Source organism: Heteronotia binoei, chromosome 14 (genome assembly GCF_032191835.1).
Source record: "Heteronotia binoei isolate CCM8104 ecotype False Entrance Well chromosome 14, APGP_CSIRO_Hbin_v1, whole genome shotgun sequence".
Lineage (NCBI taxonomy): Eukaryota > Metazoa > Chordata > Lepidosauria > Squamata > Gekkonidae > Heteronotia > Heteronotia binoei.
In genome coordinates, this window is record NC_083236.1 from 46,913,704 (window position 1) to 46,933,558 (window position 19,855).

Here is a 19,855-nt window from a genome sequence, read left to right on the forward strand (position 1 = left end):
TATAGGGTAGGATATAAATCCAATTTCTTCTTCTTCATATCCCTTGGGAAGTCTGATGTACGAGAGTGAACCATTTCTCCCAAGCCGTTCATCTTTCATGCCAATAAGATGACGTTACTTAGTTCTCATAAGAATGTATGGATTTGTTGTGCTAATTAACACATCCAATGACTTGTCCAAACTCCCAAAGGGTTGCGTTACAAAGCTGGTGGATGTTTTCAAATTGTTCCAGAAGCAGCAAAGTTTGGGTTTTTCCAACTCCTGGAATCTGCTGAACTGTCTGGAACAACAGCTGGGGTCCCTTCTTATTAAAGAACAGGTTGCTGGCTCGATCTTTAGCTTGCTCCTGGACCTGAAACAGAAAGCATGTGCAGGCTGAGCACCCTCTAGTGGATGTCATGACTTCCAGTTCCTACACAGGACTAAGCTTCAGCAGATAGATGAGGTGCTGGGAGACCTATGACTTACATTCCTTGGTGTTTTTTTAAATTAAACCAGCTGTGTGTGGGGAGGGCTAACTTAGGGAATTAACACTGTATGAGTGCGTGAAATCTTTTCTTCATATCCCTCCCTTGCTGTCGTTTACTACAGACAGAGGCAAAGAGTTTCCAGTATGGTAGGGATGGAATTTAGACTGGGGAATTATATGCAAGAAACAAGTTAAAACCCTTCCTGTATTGTGGTTATTTCGAACCTGTTCCCCACAGGTCTTGCGGCAGGTAATTTGATTCTTTTGTTCATTTCATACCAAGGTCCATATTTAGAGCAGCCTTCTTAGGAAAAGGCCAGTGAGATCCATGCAGTGTTTCTCAAACTATGACCAAGAAGGTCAGCTCTTATTTATTCCCCCGGGGCTCAGGGAGATGTTCCACTGAATTAGGATTGGTAACAGTGGAGGACAGCTCCCTTTGTCTAAACCTCTTCTGAAGTCTAAGCTGGTGGACTCTGAACGCCTCAAATTAACCATGCCTTTTCATTTTCTCCCTATTTTCTGTCTCTGCTACTATGCTTTTTTTGCTGGCGGCAACCGTTCCACCTGAGCCTGCAGGGCCTCCAAGGATCTGATGGGCAGGACTTCCCTGATTGCTTAACAATCCAGTTATACCTGCTGTAACTGCACGGAGGAAAATGTTCAAATATGATTTCACATGCTAAACGTTGGCTGTGTTGAGGGGCATACAGCGGGAAAGTAGGGCATAAGCTGACATTTGAGCAAACACACCAGTCATTGCAAGTGAAGGATGCAGGAGAGACCACTAAAGCAAAGAAAACTTCACTCCAAACAATAAGAAATCATCAGCATCTTAAAAATATACACTTTTTGAGCCAAACCCCCACAAACAAGGAAACATTAAGGCACTTATTAACCTTGCCAAATTAGGTAACACTGCCATTTCCCTCCTGGTTTACTACCCATGTCAATATACATATTCAGGTCATGTGCCCCTTTAAAGAACAGCACAAATCATAACCAATATTCACCAGTATTAGCAGTTCTCAAGAAGTACTTACTAGCTGGATAAATAGAACAAACCTGGCCTCTCGAGAAAGCATGCCAATAAGGGAGTCTAAAGAATGAGAAAAGAATAGTCTTGAAGAACAGTAAGAACATAGTGGTAATAATTATATGGCCTTGCATAGATTAGATGCCATCTAATCTATTATCAATAAATATAGTTTGCTGAGGCCTTTTATATGCCAATAAAGGATTGATTGATTGATTGATTGATTGATTTGCTGAAGCTGAAGAGCAGAAGCATCTGAGAATCACAAGAATGTCTAACTTAATAGAAGTTAAAATATTATTCAAGGACAGGAGTTTTGGTTGAGTGCCAAAACCTTGTGGAAGTGAACAGTTTGTTGAATGTTTCTGCTTATGAATTGATTTTCTGATCTTTGAAAAGCTTGGAAAAGCAAGAGAGAAAATGAGACACTGTATCCCAGGTCTGTTTATTGGTACACACTGAGAGTCAAAATGGATTATTTTGTGGAATTTATAAAATATTTGGAACAAAAGAAGTCCTCCAGTACAGAGGGAGTGAACTCCCATTCAAATCTGCAGGATTACCTATTCTAGTTATATGAACTGTGTGTATATCCATGGGTGGATGAACTATTGTGCATCTTGTATAGACTGAGTTATTCCTTGAACCACATATGAAGATTTAATATAAAAGACAGTAATTTCTAATTATTGGTGTGGAGACTTAATTTACACAGAAGCTGCTTCTTGGATTACTCATATCATTCAAGAGTCTCATTGATTTATTTACCAGCACTCAAGTTGCAGGAAAAATAAGTTGAACTCTCAGGCAGAAGACTGGGGAACATGAGAATAAACTCTTAAAATGAAACTTTCCTCCTTCACTGGTATTCTGATTCTTTTCTTTTTCTTTTTACTACTGCTTGGTGAACACAGCACACCTTTCCTGCTTCATGAAATGCAGAAATTAAACAGGGACAGCTTATTCCAAAACGGAGTCAGAACAAGCATGCACTTGTTAAAAACCCAGAGACTTATAAAGGCATTCCCTGCATTGCAAATATAGTACCCTTGGAGAGGCTGATTCAGACACACATATCACCATGCCCTGCAGCAGTCAACTAATGCAGCATTATTGAACATATGAACATATGAAGCTGCCTTATACTGAATCAGACCCTCGGTCCATCAAAGTCAGTATTGTCTACTCAGACTGGCAGCGGCTCTCCAGGGTCTCAAGCTGACGTTTTTCATGCTTATTTGCCTGGGCCCTTTTTAGTTGGAGATGCCAGGGATTGAACCTGGGACCTTCTGCTTACCAAGCAGATGCTCTACCGCTGAGCCATCATCCCTCCCCTTAAAATTAACATTCACAGATAGGGGTATTTTTTCCTTCAAAAGAGGTTTAATGAGACGCTATTTCCATCCTTTGGAAACCTTCCACGGTCATAGATTCAGAGGAGTTAGACATGTTAGCCTGTTGCTGCAAAAATAGCAGAGTCCAGTAGCAGAGCACCTTTAAGACTAACACATTTTATTGTAGCATAAGCGCTGGAGAAACACAACTCTCTTAATCAGATGCACCCACTGCCAGTTCCTTCTACACCAGGGGTGGCCAAACTGTGGCTCAGGAGCCACATGTGGCTTTTCTACACATATTGTGAGGATCCCCCGGTTTGGAGACCCTCCCCCCGCTTCAGGGTCGTCAGAAAGCAGGGGGAGGGGAGGGAAATGTCTGCTGGGAACTCTATTATTCCCTATGAAGATTTATTCCCATAGAAAATCATGGAGAATTGATCTGCGGGTAACTGGGGCTCTGGGGGGGGGCTGTTTTTTGGGGTAGAGGCACCAAATTTTCAGTATAGCATCTAGTGCCCCTCTCCAAAATACCCCCCAAGTTTCAAAAAGATTGGACCAGGGGGTCCAATTCTATGAGCCTCAAAAGAAGGTGCCCCATCCTTCATTATTTCCTATGGAAGGAAGGAATTGAAAAGGTGTGCCGTCCCTTTAGATGTGATGGCCAGAACTCCCTTTGGAGTTCAATTATGCTTGTCACAGCCTTGATCTTGGCTCCACCCCTAATGTCTCCTGGCTCCACCCCCAAAGTCCCCAGATATTTCTTGAATTGGACTTGGCAACCCTAATGCGGCTCTTATGCTAAGCGAGTTTGGCCACTCCTGTTCTACACATTAAGCGCAAACCCGAAGTCCCAGAGAAGGAAAGGCGCATCATGCTTGCTACCTTCAATCCACCAGAACCAGCAAAGTTCTCTGAACTTTCCGCACACAAGAATTTTAACGCACTGAGCAGGACGGACGCCTCCGCCAAGCAATCAGCACTGTACAATTTTACTATTCTGTCATTGGATTTTAAATGTGTACCATTTTGCATTCTAAACCAGTCTACCAGCTATATGTAGCTCTGCTCACTGTACCTGATTCCTCGTCTGATGAAGTGTGCTTAGAGCACAGGAAAGCTTACGTTCTGAATAAAACTTTGTTGGTCTTAAAGGTGCACTTGAATCTTACTTTATCCATAAGACCATTTCCTGGTTTTGGTCTGTAGTAGCAACAGATACTTTGCCACACAGAGACACATGCTTTAGTTAGGTGCTGCAACCGCTATACGGCACCGCCTTTGTGATACCCCTCATCTTTGGCGCCCGACCTACGTCTCGCCAACAGAACCCGCAACAGTTCTCAGCAAAACTGTCCGAGCTTCCCGCGCACAAGAATTTCAGCGCGTCTTGCAGCACGGATGCCTCTGCCAACCAATCAGCACAAAGCGGACGGTTGAGCGTCGGTGCTTGTAATCAACGGCGGCTGGTTGCCAAGGGGAGACTCGGATCGGCCAAACGAGCGGCGGCTGGGCAGAGCGGTGACCGTTAGTCAGTTGCCTTCCGACTGGCTCAACGGCTGTCGCTAGGGGGGGAAGCGTTTCTGTTGCCGAATAAGTGGATTGTGGACCGGGGGCTTGTCCTTCCTCGCTCAAAAACTCCCCGAGTCCGGGCTAATTAGTTCCCATTCAGTTACTTCCCCGCTGAGCCGTTTCCCGGCCATGGGGGGCCGACAAGGCCAATTTGTGAGTATTTTCCCGCCAGGTCTAAGGGCCGGGAGGTCCTCGCGAGGGAAGAAGAAGGGCGAGCGGCGCTACTGAGGAGAGGGGTGCTTGTTGCCATGGTGACCAGGCTGTAGGGAAATATAGGAGAGAGGTCACTTCAGATTGAAAAAAATACAACCAAACGTTTGTAGTGAACAGATAGCGAAATAATGTTGATATTGACAAGGTACAATTCGCGCTCCAGTTACAATGATTTTATAGCAAGGAGTCTCGACCTGCAGGGAGGTCGACTTGAAACATCCTGCTTCCATCATTCTTCAGGCATAGGGCGCTCCATGCAAAAGACTTCCTGCTCAAAGTAAACTAACAATAATACTTCCACAGCGTTCCGTAACTGCAAATGATATTAATTTATTTTTTTAAAAGGTAAAGGTAGTCCCCTGTGCAAGCACCAGTCGTTTCCAACTCTGGGGTGACTTTGCTTTCACAATGTTTTCGTGGCAGACTTTTTATGGGGTGGTTTGCCATTGCCTTCCCAAGTCATCTACACTCCCCACCCCCCCCAGCAAGCTGGGTACTTATTTTACCGACCTCGAAAGGATGGAAGGCTGAGTCAATCCGGAGCCGGCTACCTGAACCCAGCTTCCGCTGGGATCGAACTCAGGTTGTGAGCAAAGCTTAGGATTGCAGTACTGCAGCTTTACCACTCTGTGCCACGGGTTCTTAATTAATATCTTAAGAGGGGCATAAAAAGTGTCTCCAAATAAACGCTCAAACACGCACTACTCTCACAACGGCTCAAGAATGCCAGAAGCTGGGAGTCTTACTAATGGATCACCCTATGTTTGAAGAATGATCGAAGCATAATGTTTCAAGTAGATCCCCTGTCCATCGGGACTACTTGTTACAATATCATTGTAATTGCATTGTGAATTGTACCTTGTCAATATCAATATTATTATTTTGTTATTTGGTCACTATAACCTTTTGGTTTCATTTTTTCCATGGTGACCAGGCTGGCAGTGATCGAGGCTTAGCCAAAAAAGGCGCCAAGAGTGGAGGCGGGCAGGGAGCCACTTTTTCTTGCTGTGTTGTGTTCCTTCCAAGAGAGCCTTCTCTCCTGTCCGGACAGAGGGTTGGCCATGCCAGCTGGTGACAATTTACATGAATATAATGAAATGTCCAGTAGCACCTTTAAGGCTAACAGATTGTATTGTAGCATATAAATCTGTTAGTCTGTTGCTGCAAAAATAGAGAGCTGGGTTTCTCGAAACTTTGTGCTTCAATAAAAATCTGTTAGTCTTAAATGTGCCACCCCATACGTTAAAATTGGCCTGTACAATTTAACCTGCCCAAGCTATAATTGGTTATTATTTAAAATGGGCAACCCTACATGGTAGCATGGCTTTCAGAAGGTTAAATATTTACTTTGAAGAGTATTAAATGTCCAGTGCCTTATATCTAAATATTCAAGGCTTTTTTTTTAGCAGGAATGTACAGGAACCCAGTTCTGGCTGACTTGGTGTCAGGGTGTGTGGCCTAATATGCAAATAAGTTCCTGCTGGGCTTTTTTTTTTTTACAAAAAGCCTTGTGTAAAACAATGGTGACATCAGGAGCTGTGGTCTGATATGCAAATGAGTTCCTGCTGGGCTTTTTCTACAAAACAAGCCCTGCAAAGAACTATGTAATCAGTTATGCTAGCCCAAAAAAGCTTGTGGGTTTTCTTTTTGTCATAGTTGCTCCTTAAACGGCATGACAAATGCCCTTTGGAAACTGAGGATGGATTTCTGAAGCAAATTTTAATATGGCTTGTAGTTCTTTTTGTTTTTGCTCTTGCTACGTATTTGTACTTTAAACTGCCTTTTTGGGGATCATAGTCAACATAAAACCCTGCTGAAATTATTTCTTACTCTTATATCCTTTGTTCCTTCATAGAACTCAGTAGGTGTATATAGGGTTCCTGGACTTACTTACCCTTCAGCATGATGGCTGCATCATGTAACCTCAGGCCGCATCTTGTTCTGACATTCCAAATAAATGCATCACAGTGTTCAATCACCACTCTAAAATATGGTGCTCTGTATGATTTGTTCTGCATAGTCTAGTGGCTATTCTCAGATATGGAGCATCTACAGAGTTGAAATAATTCCGGCACAGTCATACATAGATATACATATAGGTACCCTAATCAAGCCCCAAAGGCCTAAGAAACTAGTTCTATAAGCCCATGGAATCTTTAGAATAATTATCTTTGACAGCTTTTACTGTTAAAAAAGTACAAAACTGTCTTTTTCTGAGCCCAAGTTGCTGTTTGGGTCCAAACCCTAGAAAGAGAGAGAGCCAGTTTGGTGTAGTGGTTAAGTGTGAGGACTCTTATCTGGGAGAACCGGGTTTGATTCCCCACTCCTCCACTTGCACCTGCTGGAATGGCCTTGGGTCAGCCATAGCTCTGGCAGAGGTTGTCCTTGAAAGGGCAGCTGCTGTGAGAGCCCTCTCCAGCCCCACCTACCTCACAGGGTGTCTGTTGTGGGGGAGGAAGGTAAAGGAGATTGTGAGCCGCTCTGAGACTCTTCGGAGTGGAGGGCGGGATATAAATCCAATATCATCATCATCATCATCATCATCATCATCATCATCAATATCATCATCATCATCATCATCATCATCATCATCATCATCATCATCATCATCATCAAATTTAGTATTGATGCCTATGAATTATTTTTCAGGTCCTGCGCATCCGTTATGTTTCACAGACATCCCTTTTTCTTGAACACAAATTTATTTATTTATTTTTTTTTAAAAAAAAGAACAGATGTCTCCATGGGCTGTGGCTCCAGGCCTGTAGCCAGAAAATTTTAGGGGGGGGGGGAAGGGATAAAATTTTAGCGAGGGCATGGGGCCCAAAATGACACAACACATCACAGAGCCTGAAGCACGTCCAGACAAGAGAAAGGCGGAATCTGCAGCAAGTAGGTCAGGGAGAGAGATCTGTCCCATGACAACTCTCAGAATGCAATGGGTGGCAGGTGGTTTCCATGCCACAAACTAAGCCTTACACACACATACAGAGCTCTCCCCACAAACACCATGTGTTCAGAGCAGTGGCGAGTGGCGGTGAGCAAAGGGGGCAGATTGGAGGCCCTCCAATAGAGGGGTCATACAGATGGAAGGGGGATTTGAATGTAGTGGCCTGCCTGCCCTGGACCCCACTGTAGCTATTGGCCTGTGTGGCTCAATGACAGAGCCTCTGCTTGGCATACAGGAGGGCCCAGATTCAATCCCTGGAATCTCCAGTTAAAAGGATCAGGTAGTAGGTGATGTGAAAAACCTCAGCCTGAGATAGGCTTCCCAACCCTCCCACCCTGGCGGGGGACCCCAGGATTTCCACCCTCTTCCCCCGCTCCCCAAAAAAACGGAAGCGGGGGAGGGGGGGAAACGGCGCCGGGGAGCATGGCGAGCCGCCCCATCCCGGAGCGGGCGAGGCCCCCTTGCCGCCCCCTCCCCGCCCACCGCAGCTCCTCCGAGATGGGCCCAGGCTGAGCCCATCTCGGAGGAGCAGCCAAGAGGCGGCAGCAGCGCAGGCAAAACCAGAGAAGGGGAGGGCGGAGACAGGCCAGGAGCATGGCGAGCCGCGAATCCGGGCCCTTCTAGGACCTGGACTCGCGGCTTGCCACGCCCCGGCCCGCCTCCACCCCCCCCTCCGATTCCACCCCAGAGGCGGAGTGGGCAAGGCCGCAGCGCCGCTGCCGCTCGCCCCACTGCAGCTGCTCCTCCGAGATGGGCTCAGGCTGAGCCCATCTCGGAGGAGCAGCCACAGTGAGCGGAGAAGAGGCAGCAGCTGCGCAGCGGCGTCGCCCGCTATGAGACGTGGCGGCTCGCCACGCTCCCCGGCGCCGTTCCCCCCCTCCCCCCTAGCTCCACCCCAGTGTCTCCTGGCTCCACCCCCAAAGTCCCCAGATATTTCTGGGATTGGACTTGGCAACCCTAGCCTGAGACCCTGGAGGACCACTGCCAGTCTGAATAGACAGTACTGACCTTGATGGACCAAGGGTCTGTTTCAGTATAAGGCAGCTTCATGTGCTCATGTGTCCACTCTAGGTAAATTATATAAGTAAATTAAGCCTGCTTCAGCGAGGAGGGTGGAATATAAACTGGAATATAAACCAAATAAATAAAGTTTGGTTATTTTCTGAAAGTTAATATTCCCCGTGAATGATACAGGACTTGCAGTGAGGTTTGTTTTTTTTAATGGTTTTATCTGAGCACTTTCTACTTTTAGCACATGTTTACTTTAGAAATAACTTGTAGTTCCGTGTCACAAATTGTGATGCTGTGCTGTCAGTTAGAGCAGTATCAGCATAGCTGATGGATTGCTGGCATAATGGACTCAAGCCCTGAGTCTACTTGAGGAGAGGGCGGGATAGAAAACTAAAGTAATAAATAAATAATATATAATAAATAGGTAGGGTGTCACTGTTGCTGACTAACAGTGGCATTCTGAGCAGAGTGAGATCCCTCTAACTGAGTGTGTACTTCTATTTGGAATTGCACTATAAAGGTCCCTTGAGATGAATTGTAATATCATTGTAACTGATATTAGCAATAGTGAAGTCGTACTAGTTGGGTCTGTTGCATTTATTAATTTGCATGGAAATGTTCTCCTGCTTTGTGTTATTACGTATTTTTTTTTAGTCCTTGTGCATGCTCAGCTTTGTGTTTTGCATTTGTTCAGTCATTGGCAGCTAACTTTATTTTAAATTGTCTAGAAACGTAAGGCTCGTGGCCGGAACCCTGCAGCTAACATACGTTTTAAAGCTGCTGTTCCCCACAGTCCTCCCCATCGTAGTCCAAACCCTTCTCCAGAAAGGCCCAGGTAGGTTTTAATGTTTTTCATCTCTAAGATAACCACTCATTCAGTGGAATTAAAGTAACCAATTAAAAGAACTAAATATTTTGAATTATTTTAACGCATTTTCTTTTTTTCCTTCCAAGAGCTGGTTGACTAGTGAACTGATGCGGTGCACTCTTAAGTGGTTAAGGATCGTTTCCTGATTATCAGACAGTGCAATCCGAAACAGAGTTTCACCCTTCTAAGTCCACTAATTTTAACTGAAACATCTCTGGTTAGGATTACACGGTGTCTGTTGTTTTATATATATACTGGGCATATCACAAACAATGGTTACAAGGATTGGCTCTGCCAGATGTAGATGCTTTGATCATTCCTATTATATAAAAGAACAGCAACCTAAAATAAGATTAGCCAACAGTTTTCATTAGATATTATGCAGAAAGTTTAAAGTATTGCAATAGTTCTGATAAAGAATAGAAAAATGTAAAGTTGATTTAATTTAGGTCACACAACTAGGGATGGGCATGAACCAGAAAACCAAGGTTTGTTTCATGGTTTGTGAGACTTTTACAAACCTTCATAAAGCTCCCTGTTTACCAAACTGGTTGGTTTCATGAGGTTCGTGATGTAGTAGAACGGACCCCCTGCAAGCTAGAGACACCATTGGAGGAGAACTGCACACAGATTGTGGGGTCAGCTTCTCCTCCTGCAGCATGGTAGGAGAAGCGATGGCGGCCAGGATCTGACGGTGTGGCTGGGAGAGCCCTCCCTGTCACACTCAGATCCTGGAGTTAGCTTCTCCTCCTGAAGCATCATTTAAAGCTCAGTGCTGGAGGAGGAGCTATGGCAATTGTGATCTTTCTGCAGCCAGGAGAGTCCTCCCCTCCACATTCAGGTCCTGGGGTTAGCTTTTCCTCCTGAGGTGTGGTTCAAATGCAATAGGAAGAGAAGCCATGGCAGCCAGGATTTGCCTTTGGCTGGGAAAGTCTCTACCGCTTCACAAAGATACTGGGTTTGCCTTTAACTGACTGTAGTGAGCCATGGCCAGGAGAAAGTGGGGATGGGATCTCCCAAGAAGACTCTTCCTTTCTCCTGGCTGCAGCAGACCTTGGCTAAGAGAAAGTGGGGCAGGGGGTGGCAGAAAGGAAGGCATGAAATGCCCTTGGCAGGCACTTCACTCCATATTTAACCTTCTGGTGCCCCCCCCCTTTGAAGTGGCAGGGAACAGGACTGGTAGGTTTAAATGGCTCTCCCATTGTAGCCAGGATTTGCCTGTGGCCAGGAGAGACCTCCCCACTGCACACAAATCCCAGAGACAGCTTCTCCTCCTGTAGTGCAGTCTAAAAGCCATCCCAGCAAACTTAGTAGCAGTACCTCAAAGCAGGTGCCACCAGAAACTACTCTCTGGGGAAATTACAGCTGCAGGTTCAGGAGGACTTCATTCTGCTCCCTTTGAGCAGAATGGGAGCTCTCTTATTGGTGGATGCCACCAACATGCACCACGATGAACTTCCCAACCCTCTGAAAACCACATGGAGGGTTGTGTGGGAGGTTTGTTGCAGGAGAAGACTCTTGATACTCAGCTCATGAACCAGGCGATTTTCATCACAAAATTAGGTTTTTGAGCCGGTTCATGCCCATCCTTATACATAACAGGCAATAGATTTACTTAATACATTCTAATGTATTATCTGATAGCCATTCTTTATGTTTTTTAAAGTCATCACTGTTGTTTCATTTTTTTCGGTATGTTACTTTTTGATTCATCTTACTGCATTGACCTTTGAAAAACCTGCTCACAGTACAGCCATGTCTCTTAGGATCAGTTATAACCAAGAAAATCAAATTATAAAGCTTTTACTGGACCAGACCACTTCAGGCAGCATTTGCATGTGAGAGGGTGCATTTGAATGATGAAAAAAGTGGGAGGAAAAAACCCACCTTCCTTTGCAAAGATTCCTAGTATGACAAACGTTCAGCATAGCATTTAAAAAACATAGTATCTACGTGCAGCTGTTAAAGTTTGATTGCCATGATGCAAAAGTCTGCACATGGAAAAATTCCCTTATTTTCTATGGTTAGAGAAACATGGTCTGTATGTATGCTCATTCATTATGTGCGATTAACATTTCTTTCTCAATAGTGAATAGCCTTGCATGCGTGAAATGTGGTGTGCCCATTGGAGTCATTGCACTGAGGCATGACCCCACAGTTCATAGGTCTACAGTTGCCCAAAACTGAAAGATCATCAAGCATCCCCCAGAGCTCTTTCTGTCTCCAGAGCTGGTAAGATGAAAGCTCTGCTATGCATGTCAACCATATATTTAGGACCATGGTATGTAACATTCATATCAGGGCTTCATTCAGTTCTTACCTGGTCTCAGAATACAGCTTTAAATTTGGAAGTCCCAATATGGAAAGGGTCTGTTATAAAAAAATGAAAGTATTGAGCCATGAACACAGCTTCATTTTATTTCTGACGTTTACTTCTTATAGATCAACTCTGGCTGTAGCTGCTCTTGTGACAACACTAAGAGGTCGATCTGTTGCCCTCCCTCAGTCTGGCCAGCGATCATTTTCAGAAAGCGATGCCTCCCATTTACAAAATCAAGAAAGTTATATTGAGCCATATGCCACAGTTACTGAGCTCCTAATGGGGTATGATACACTATGCATTTTGCCATTTTCTATCAATTGTTGAGAGAACAATCCTAAGCAGTCTACTCAGAATCCTGCTGTGGTCTGTTCAGTGGGGCTGGCTCCCAGGAAATAGTTCTTAGGATTGCTCTGTCAATCCTTTAAAAGTGATGACCAGAACTCCCTTTGGAGTTCAATTATGCTTGTCGCACAACCTTGCTCCTGGCTGCACCCCACTGTCTCCTGGCTCTACCCTCAAAGTCTCCTGGCTCCACCCCCAAAGTCCCCAGATATTTCTTGAATTGGACCTAGCAACCCTACTCCTAATTACAATTAGGGGAATTAGCATAATTGGAGACCAGTGGGATGGGGGACAACTGGGAGATCTCCACTTATCTTTTACAGAGATTGTTTCCTGAGAACATTCAAATAAACCAGGCTGGATAGCCAGAAAAGTTTTTTTTATTAAAGAAAAAGAACAAAGAGTAAAAACATACATGCATAACACATGGGGAAAACACACACACTATCTAAGAGGAAAAATAAAAGGAAGGAGTGGGGACGCAATGAAAAATATTTGCTGTCTTTGCAATGTATGCAATAGCTCAATAAGTTGACTCTGGCTTAGGGTGACCAGACCGTCCCGGGCTCCCGGGATTGTCCCTCCCCCGCGCCCCAAATCCCGCCTCCCGGCTTAGCTATACCGGGACCATTAAAAGTCCCGGTTTAGCTAAAATGGATCCAATGGTGAGGGCTCCACGTTACCTGCCAGCCTGCCCAACCACTAGGGAGCAGTCTTGAAGTGGTCTGGGGGCGTGGCAGGCAGCTAGGGGCCCTCACCATTGGTCCGTGGGACGTGGCTGCCCACCCCCGCTTCCCGCGCTGTACTTTCTCTTCCTCCTACTCTGATCTGGGCTGGGCAGCAGACGAGGAGCTCGATCTGCTTTCCTTGCCCATTGCAGAGAGAGAGAGAGAGAGAAAGAAAGAGAGAGAAGAAGAAAGAGAGGAGAAGAAGAGGAAAACCCTACACTACAGTAAGTGTGGCCTTCCCCCCTTCCCCCCATTTGCCGAAGCCTGCTGGGCGGCTGGGCCCGCCGAGCAATCCGCGGCCTCGCCTGCCCTTCCCTGCCCTCCCCCCTCCCCCGCTCACCTGCTGGGCGGCTGGGCGCCGTGGCCCAGGCCGCCGAGCAATCCGCGGCCTCGCCTACCCTTCCCTGCCCGCTCCCCCCCCCCCCCCCCCGTGCAGGGCAGACTCGCAGCACCAAGCCTCCCTATAAGCAGCTGCTTGCCAGGCTCACGGAGCCCAGCCGCGCTGTAGCGGCCAGTTCCCAGAGCCCAGGTCGTAGAGCGTGCTTGCCGGCTGAGCCTCCCTGCAGCAGTCACTTACCAGAGCCCCAGTCGCCAGCCTGGCTTGCAGGGCCCAGCCACGCTGTCGCGGCTGCTTTCTAGATCTCAGGCCAGGCTTGCCAGCCAAGCTCTGCTATGCCGACCACTTCCCTGGAATAGTTCCATTCCCTTTGATGCATCTCTGCTTGTGGCCTCGGGGGAGGAAAGGAAGGGGGGGGAGCATTACACATTTAAAAAAAAAAAAACCTTTAAGAGAGAGAGGGGGGGGGAAACCAGGGGAAAATCTCAGCTGATGACCCAGGAGTAAGGTAACGGCAGCACGGAAGGGAAGGGAAAGCAGCTGAGGTGCATTCATTCCCTTCGCCTTGCTCACGGGCCCCTCTTCATGCTTGCAATTTGTGTCTTCCCCCTTTAAAACTCTTTATTTACCTCCTCCAAAATCGCGTTCCCTCAATCTCAGCCATCCTTCGTGTGTAATGAGAGCTTCCCCCCCCCCCTTTGTTTTTTTGGCAATCCTGCACTTCCGTGACTGGCTTTTTCTGCCCACCGGTCAGAATCCGTTTATCTTGTCTGTCCTTCCATCCCGGCAGCACAGAGGCTCTTGTTTTCTTTCCCCTCCCTGTTAGAAGCCTCTTTTTGACCTCGTTTTGGGACGCTGTTTTCCACCACCCTCCCACTCTTTCGGATTCCCTAGCTGACCACCCCCTCCCCCAGCTTTTTCTTATCCTTTCCACCTCCTTGGTGATCTAGCTGTCCATTTAAAATGTTTACATTCCCTTTGGTGCCACCTTCTGAGGGCAGCTTCCTGGAGCTGTCCCTTGTGTTCTGGAACTTAAAAGAGAAAGGTAATGAGGTAAATAAGCTGTTTTCTTTTTCTTTTCCCCCCAATTGGCTTAAATAGAATTTGTGCAGTCAAGCACTTAGCATAGGTGAGGTGAGTGAGGCCATCAATTATCAGTTATGTTTCCACAGCCTTTAGATGCAAATCTCCCCCCCTTTTTGGGGGGGAGGGGTGTCTAAGTGAAGCAAATACTTAGGTCATAGTATACTCTAGATATATTCATGTCAGAGAATGAAGGTGTAGCATATTTGTTTGTTCTTGTTTGATTTCTATGAAAGGATTAGTTTTCCACCCATGACCCACAGACTATTGTTGTTTCACAGGCTGCATCCTGCTAACTTATTCTTCTGCTACTGCATAAGCACATGCTGTATAACCAACTAATAATTTTTCCAAAGTTACATATTTTAACAAAACAGAGGCTAAGTCAGTACCCTTTCCCCTTAAATAAGAGAGACACAGCTACTTGTGTGATTATTCAACTTGCGTGGGATTTGCGTGGGAATAAACAGTCCTTAAGGCATACCAGCCTCATGTCATATAGGGCTTTAAAGATCAATACCAGCGCATTTGATTGGCCCTGGAAGGAAACTGAGAGCCAGTATAGGTGGAACAAGACTGCAGTGGTATGGTTCTTATAGAGTTGCCTAACTCCAGGTGTGGCCTGGAGAGCTCCCATCTCCAAACTATAGAGATTGGTTTCCCCTGGAAGAAATGTAGGGTTGCCAATCCCCAGTTGAGGGCAGGGGATCTCCTGGTTTGAGGACCATCCCCTGCTTCAGGGCTATGAGAAAGGGGGGAGGAGGGAAATGTCTGCTGGGCATTGTATTATGCCCTGTGGACACTGGTTCCCATAATGGAGTATAATGGGTATAATGGAGAATCGATCTATGGGTATCTGGGGCTTGGGGGCACCTGTTTTTTGAGGTAGATGCACCAGATTTTTGGCATAGCAGCTGGTGTCTCTCCTTAAACACCTCCCAGTTTCAAAAAGATTGAACCAAGGGGTCCAATTCTAAGAGCCCTAAAAGAAGGTGCTTCCATTCTCCATTACTTAAAATGGAAGGAAGGCAGTTAAAAAGAGTGCCGTCCCTTTAAATGTGATGACCAGAACTCCCTTTGGAGTTCAATTATGCTTGTCACAGCCTTGATCTTGGCTCCACCCCTAATGTCTCCTGGCTCCACCCCAAAGTCCCCAGATATTTCTTGAATTGGACTTGGCAACCCTAGGCCCCAGTGTAAAGCCCAGCACCTCGAGTTTCCTCGCGTCTTCCGGGAGGGGCTGCAGCGAATGAGCGTGGCGGAAAAGTAGCGAGTCGACCTTAGAATCAGCCTCACCCGAGAGGGAGCAAAGCAGACTTTTCAGCACAGGTGCTGTTTCAGGCAGAGGTAAGGCTTGCTGTTGCTATCTTCATGGGGAACTCCAAATCGATCAGGAAGAATGCTTTCTGGAGACCAGCCAGAGCAGTTTGCCTCTCCTCCCAGTGGGAGTACAGCCCTGCTCGGAGTTACTCCAGAGAAGCCCTGTCGAGCTGCATTACAGGACGTCACTAACTGCAGCCCGGCTGAAGTCCAGCCCGGTTAGGTCTGGACACCGCTCTTTCTGGGAAGGGCAGATCCATACAGGCAGCAGTGTTGGTCTGAAGTAGTGGAACAAAATAGGAGTCAATTCCACCTTTAAGACCAACTTCGTTTTATTCAGAACGTAAGCTTTCGTGTGCATGCACACTTCTTCAGACGCGGAATGAGGTGCAGTAAGCAGACACATATAGCTGGTGGGGTTTGGAATGCCAGGTGGTACAAAATTAAAACCCAATAGCAGAATAGTGAAATTTTACTATGTTACGTTCTGAATAAAATTAAGTTGATCTTAAAGGTGTAATTGACCCCTATTTTGTTCTGGGAAGGGAAGGAATCTTTTTCAAAGTATCTTTGTGAAGCCTTTTGAACTGTGCTATTCTATTGCTTGCATAGAAAAGCCCTCTGGAATAATTAAGTTTAGCTTAGCTTGTGGAAAGCCAGGAGTGTAGGTGCCTTCTGACCTCAGGCACACCATATGCAGGGTCCAGAATGGAGAAGGCACACGTACAGGCCAGCCATTGGAAGGACTGCAGAATAGCAGTAATATGCATGCCCCATCTAGCTGCCTATAAGAGCCACGACATGGCACTCTGCACCAGCTGGATTTCTGAATTGGTTTGGTGGGGAGAGCAATGCACAGTGCACTACAGTAGTCTAGTCTCAGTGTCACCGTGGCATGGCCAGATGAGCTGATTCAAATTCAAAAAACCTTTAATGGCATAAAATGCTGATTCAAGAGTTGGCTAGGCTGAGTTGGCTTCCCTGCCAGATGTTTCCGGCGGTGATATTTGGGGGATTTTTGGGGATGTCACAGGAAGTGCTGTGAAGTCACTTCCTGTTCCGGCAGTGGCATTTGGGGGAAATGATGTCATTTGGGGGAAATGATGTCACAGGAAGTGATGTCACTTCCCATTTCCGGCAGGTGACGCGGGGAAATGATGTCATTTCCCTGTTTCCTGTGGTGGCATGCCGTCACCGGAAGTGACGTCACCGGAAGTGACGTCACTTCCTGTTTCCGGCGGCGCGCTTTGCGCGCGCACACCCCTACCTCCCCCCCCCCCCCAACGTGTCCCTGGCTGGCCTTCAGACATTATGGTCACCCTACTCTGGCTGCATGTCACAATCCCATGCTGGGATTCCCAGCTAAGCTTCATTGCACAGATACAGTAGTAAAGATCCAAGCCTATATAACATATATATTGGCCTCGCATAACCTAAATCAGAATTATTTTTTCAGAGTTATTTATTATATTTTAAAATATAAAGTATCCTCAAAAATGATTTTATTAAACATTTTTCATTAAAATAGTAATACAATGTAAATTTTAGTTACATTGCAGTAATAATATTGGAACTTCTATTATATTTTCAAGCTACTAAAAGGTCAGTAACATTTTAAACATATTGTCTAATGTTTAAGAGGGCCCACTTGCCATCGGGCAAGCTGACACCCTGGCCAGTCCGCCACTGATGAGGGGTGAGCAAAAAAATAATAGTAATTCCATCAGTATTTTTTGGGTTCAGGGATATTGAACCTGGAAAATATCAGTAAACTCGAATTTATTCAGCTCCATTATACCTATGGGGACCAAACTTGCGACGTAGCTCCTGATGCCTCTTCTCAACCCCCCACCCCCCAGTTTCAAAAAGATTGGACTAGAGAGTCCAATTTTGTGGATCCCAGAAGAAAGTGTCCCCATCCTTCATTGCTTCCAATGGAGAGAGAAAAAGGGATGTGGCCCCTTTAAATTTCTTCTCCAAGTCACAGTGCCATAAGCTATAATGGAGAATCAATCTGGGGCTCATAGTCGTGGGTTTTTTTAATCTCTTCCCCCCAAGTTGGACCCTAAGACCACCCCCCCAGAGGTCCAATTCTATGGGCATCCAAAGAAGGTGCCTGCTTCATCCATTGGAAAAAAGGCATGTATAGGAACACAGTCCCTTTAAATGCATGAGTTCACCTGCTGAGTTGTGCAGGCCAATTTAGAGAACAGATTTAACAGTTCTGGCCTGACCAAAGGCTGAAATGTAGCCTGAAATAAAATCTTAGGATGAGGCTAACATTTGTGCAACATAACCCAATATGATTTTATGATGATGTTGCACTACTGTTACACAAGCATAGTGGATGGGTCTGTGACCGTGTTAAAGTTGACTTGACACAAGTATTGCAGATAACTGGCAGTCTCTATGGAGTTGTATATTAGTTTTTTAGCTTACTCTTAATCACATTTATTAATCATAGATTTAAAATTGTGGATTTAAACATTTGATTGTGATTGGATCTCTTCCTTTGAAATGCTACTCAGTGTTGATGGCATTACTGTGAATTATATGTTTTCACTGTTTAAGTAATGCCTGTAATATGACTTTTAAAAACCATCTTTATTAAATACTGGCAACATTTATCTTGTATTGATACATATTCTGTTCTAATGTTAACAGCAAGACAGTCAGTAGCTGAGATTATGAGTAGTTAAGTAAAAGGCCTATTTTCCAGCTTTTGATACAAGCACTTTCTATGTGATCAAAGATTTCAGGTTTTCACGGCTGGTAACATCATTAGGGTTTGTGGAGTCTTTCGGGATCAAGTGCCGTATTCTACTGGAGAAAGTTTTCCTTCCAGACGTTTTGTTCTCAGCTGCGGAGAACATCTTCAGTGGCGTTGCAGCTGGAGCAGGCGCTCAGACCTTCTTGGCTGCTGTGCATTGAGTGTGCATTTAACCACTTTCTATGTGGTTAAATATTATGCTTTGGAGAAGTGAGATCAGGGTGCTTATGCCTTAAAATATTTTCTATTTACAGTCCAAACTGGAAGAGTGATGGTGACGAAAAAAGCGCTTTGCAGTCTGTGGATGTTTCTGTCAGTTGTTGCAAAGATGAAGACTCGGATACATTCGCATCAAACATGGAAAAGGAACCAGAGCCTAATAATCAGGCTACAAATCAAGAAGAAAGTGTTGGTAGTGAGGCTGTCTGTGCTGTTCTACAGGTAAGTTTTCAGGTGTTATGTTTCTGTCAGCTAACTGAATACATATGGTAAGAATCACACATTCTTGTAATTGCAGCTACAAAAGTTCATTATTATGTCCTCTACATGGGGCTGCCCTTGACAGGTCCGGAAGCTGTAGCTGGTGCAGAATGCTGTGGCAAGGTTGTTAATAGGGCTTCCTCAACAGGAGCACATTCAACCTGTGCTGAAAGCACTGCACTGGCTGCCTATTGCATTCTGAATCTGTTTCAAGGTGCTGGTATTGACCTTTAAAGCCCTATATGGTCAGGGACCTGCCTATCTATGGGACCACCTTTCCCCACACGTTCTCCAAAAAGCACTGTGTTCGGGAAGTCAAAATCTTCTCTATCCCCGAACCAAGAGAGGCCAGGCTGAGTTCCACCAGGGCCTTCTCTGTGGCAGCACCAGCACTCTGGAATACCCTCCCGGAGGCCATGGCCCTGTGGGACCTCTTTCAATTACACAGGGCCTGTAAGACAGAATTATTTTGATTGGTTTGCAACATCTGAAACGGGAGAGAACTGCCACATTCTACAAGAATTGAGCAATACCATCTATTGTAAATGCTATCTACTGTAAGGGTAACATCTTAAGGACCACTGATGATGGTAAGGAAACTGAAGATCTAATTTAAAAGAGTTAATTTTGAAACTGAATTGCCTGCTGAGGAATGTATTGAAATTTGCCTTTGATTTTATATTGCACCATTGTGATTGTATTTTAATTATTTTAGTAGTTTTAGCATCGTATTGTTTTAAATGATATTTGACGTTAGTCACCCTGAGTCTACTTGCAGAGAGGGTGGGATACAAATATAAAGTAAATAAATAAAAAATAAAATAAAATTATCAGAAACTATTCCTACATACACAACGTAAAAACCCAGTGGCTTTCTCAACAAGAGTCAGTTTGGTGTAGTGGTTAAGTGAGTAGACTCTTATTTGAGAGAACCAGATTTGATTCCCCACTCTTCCACATGTACGGGCTGGAATGACCTTGGGTCAGTCATAAATCTGCCAGAAGCTGTTCTGCTCAAG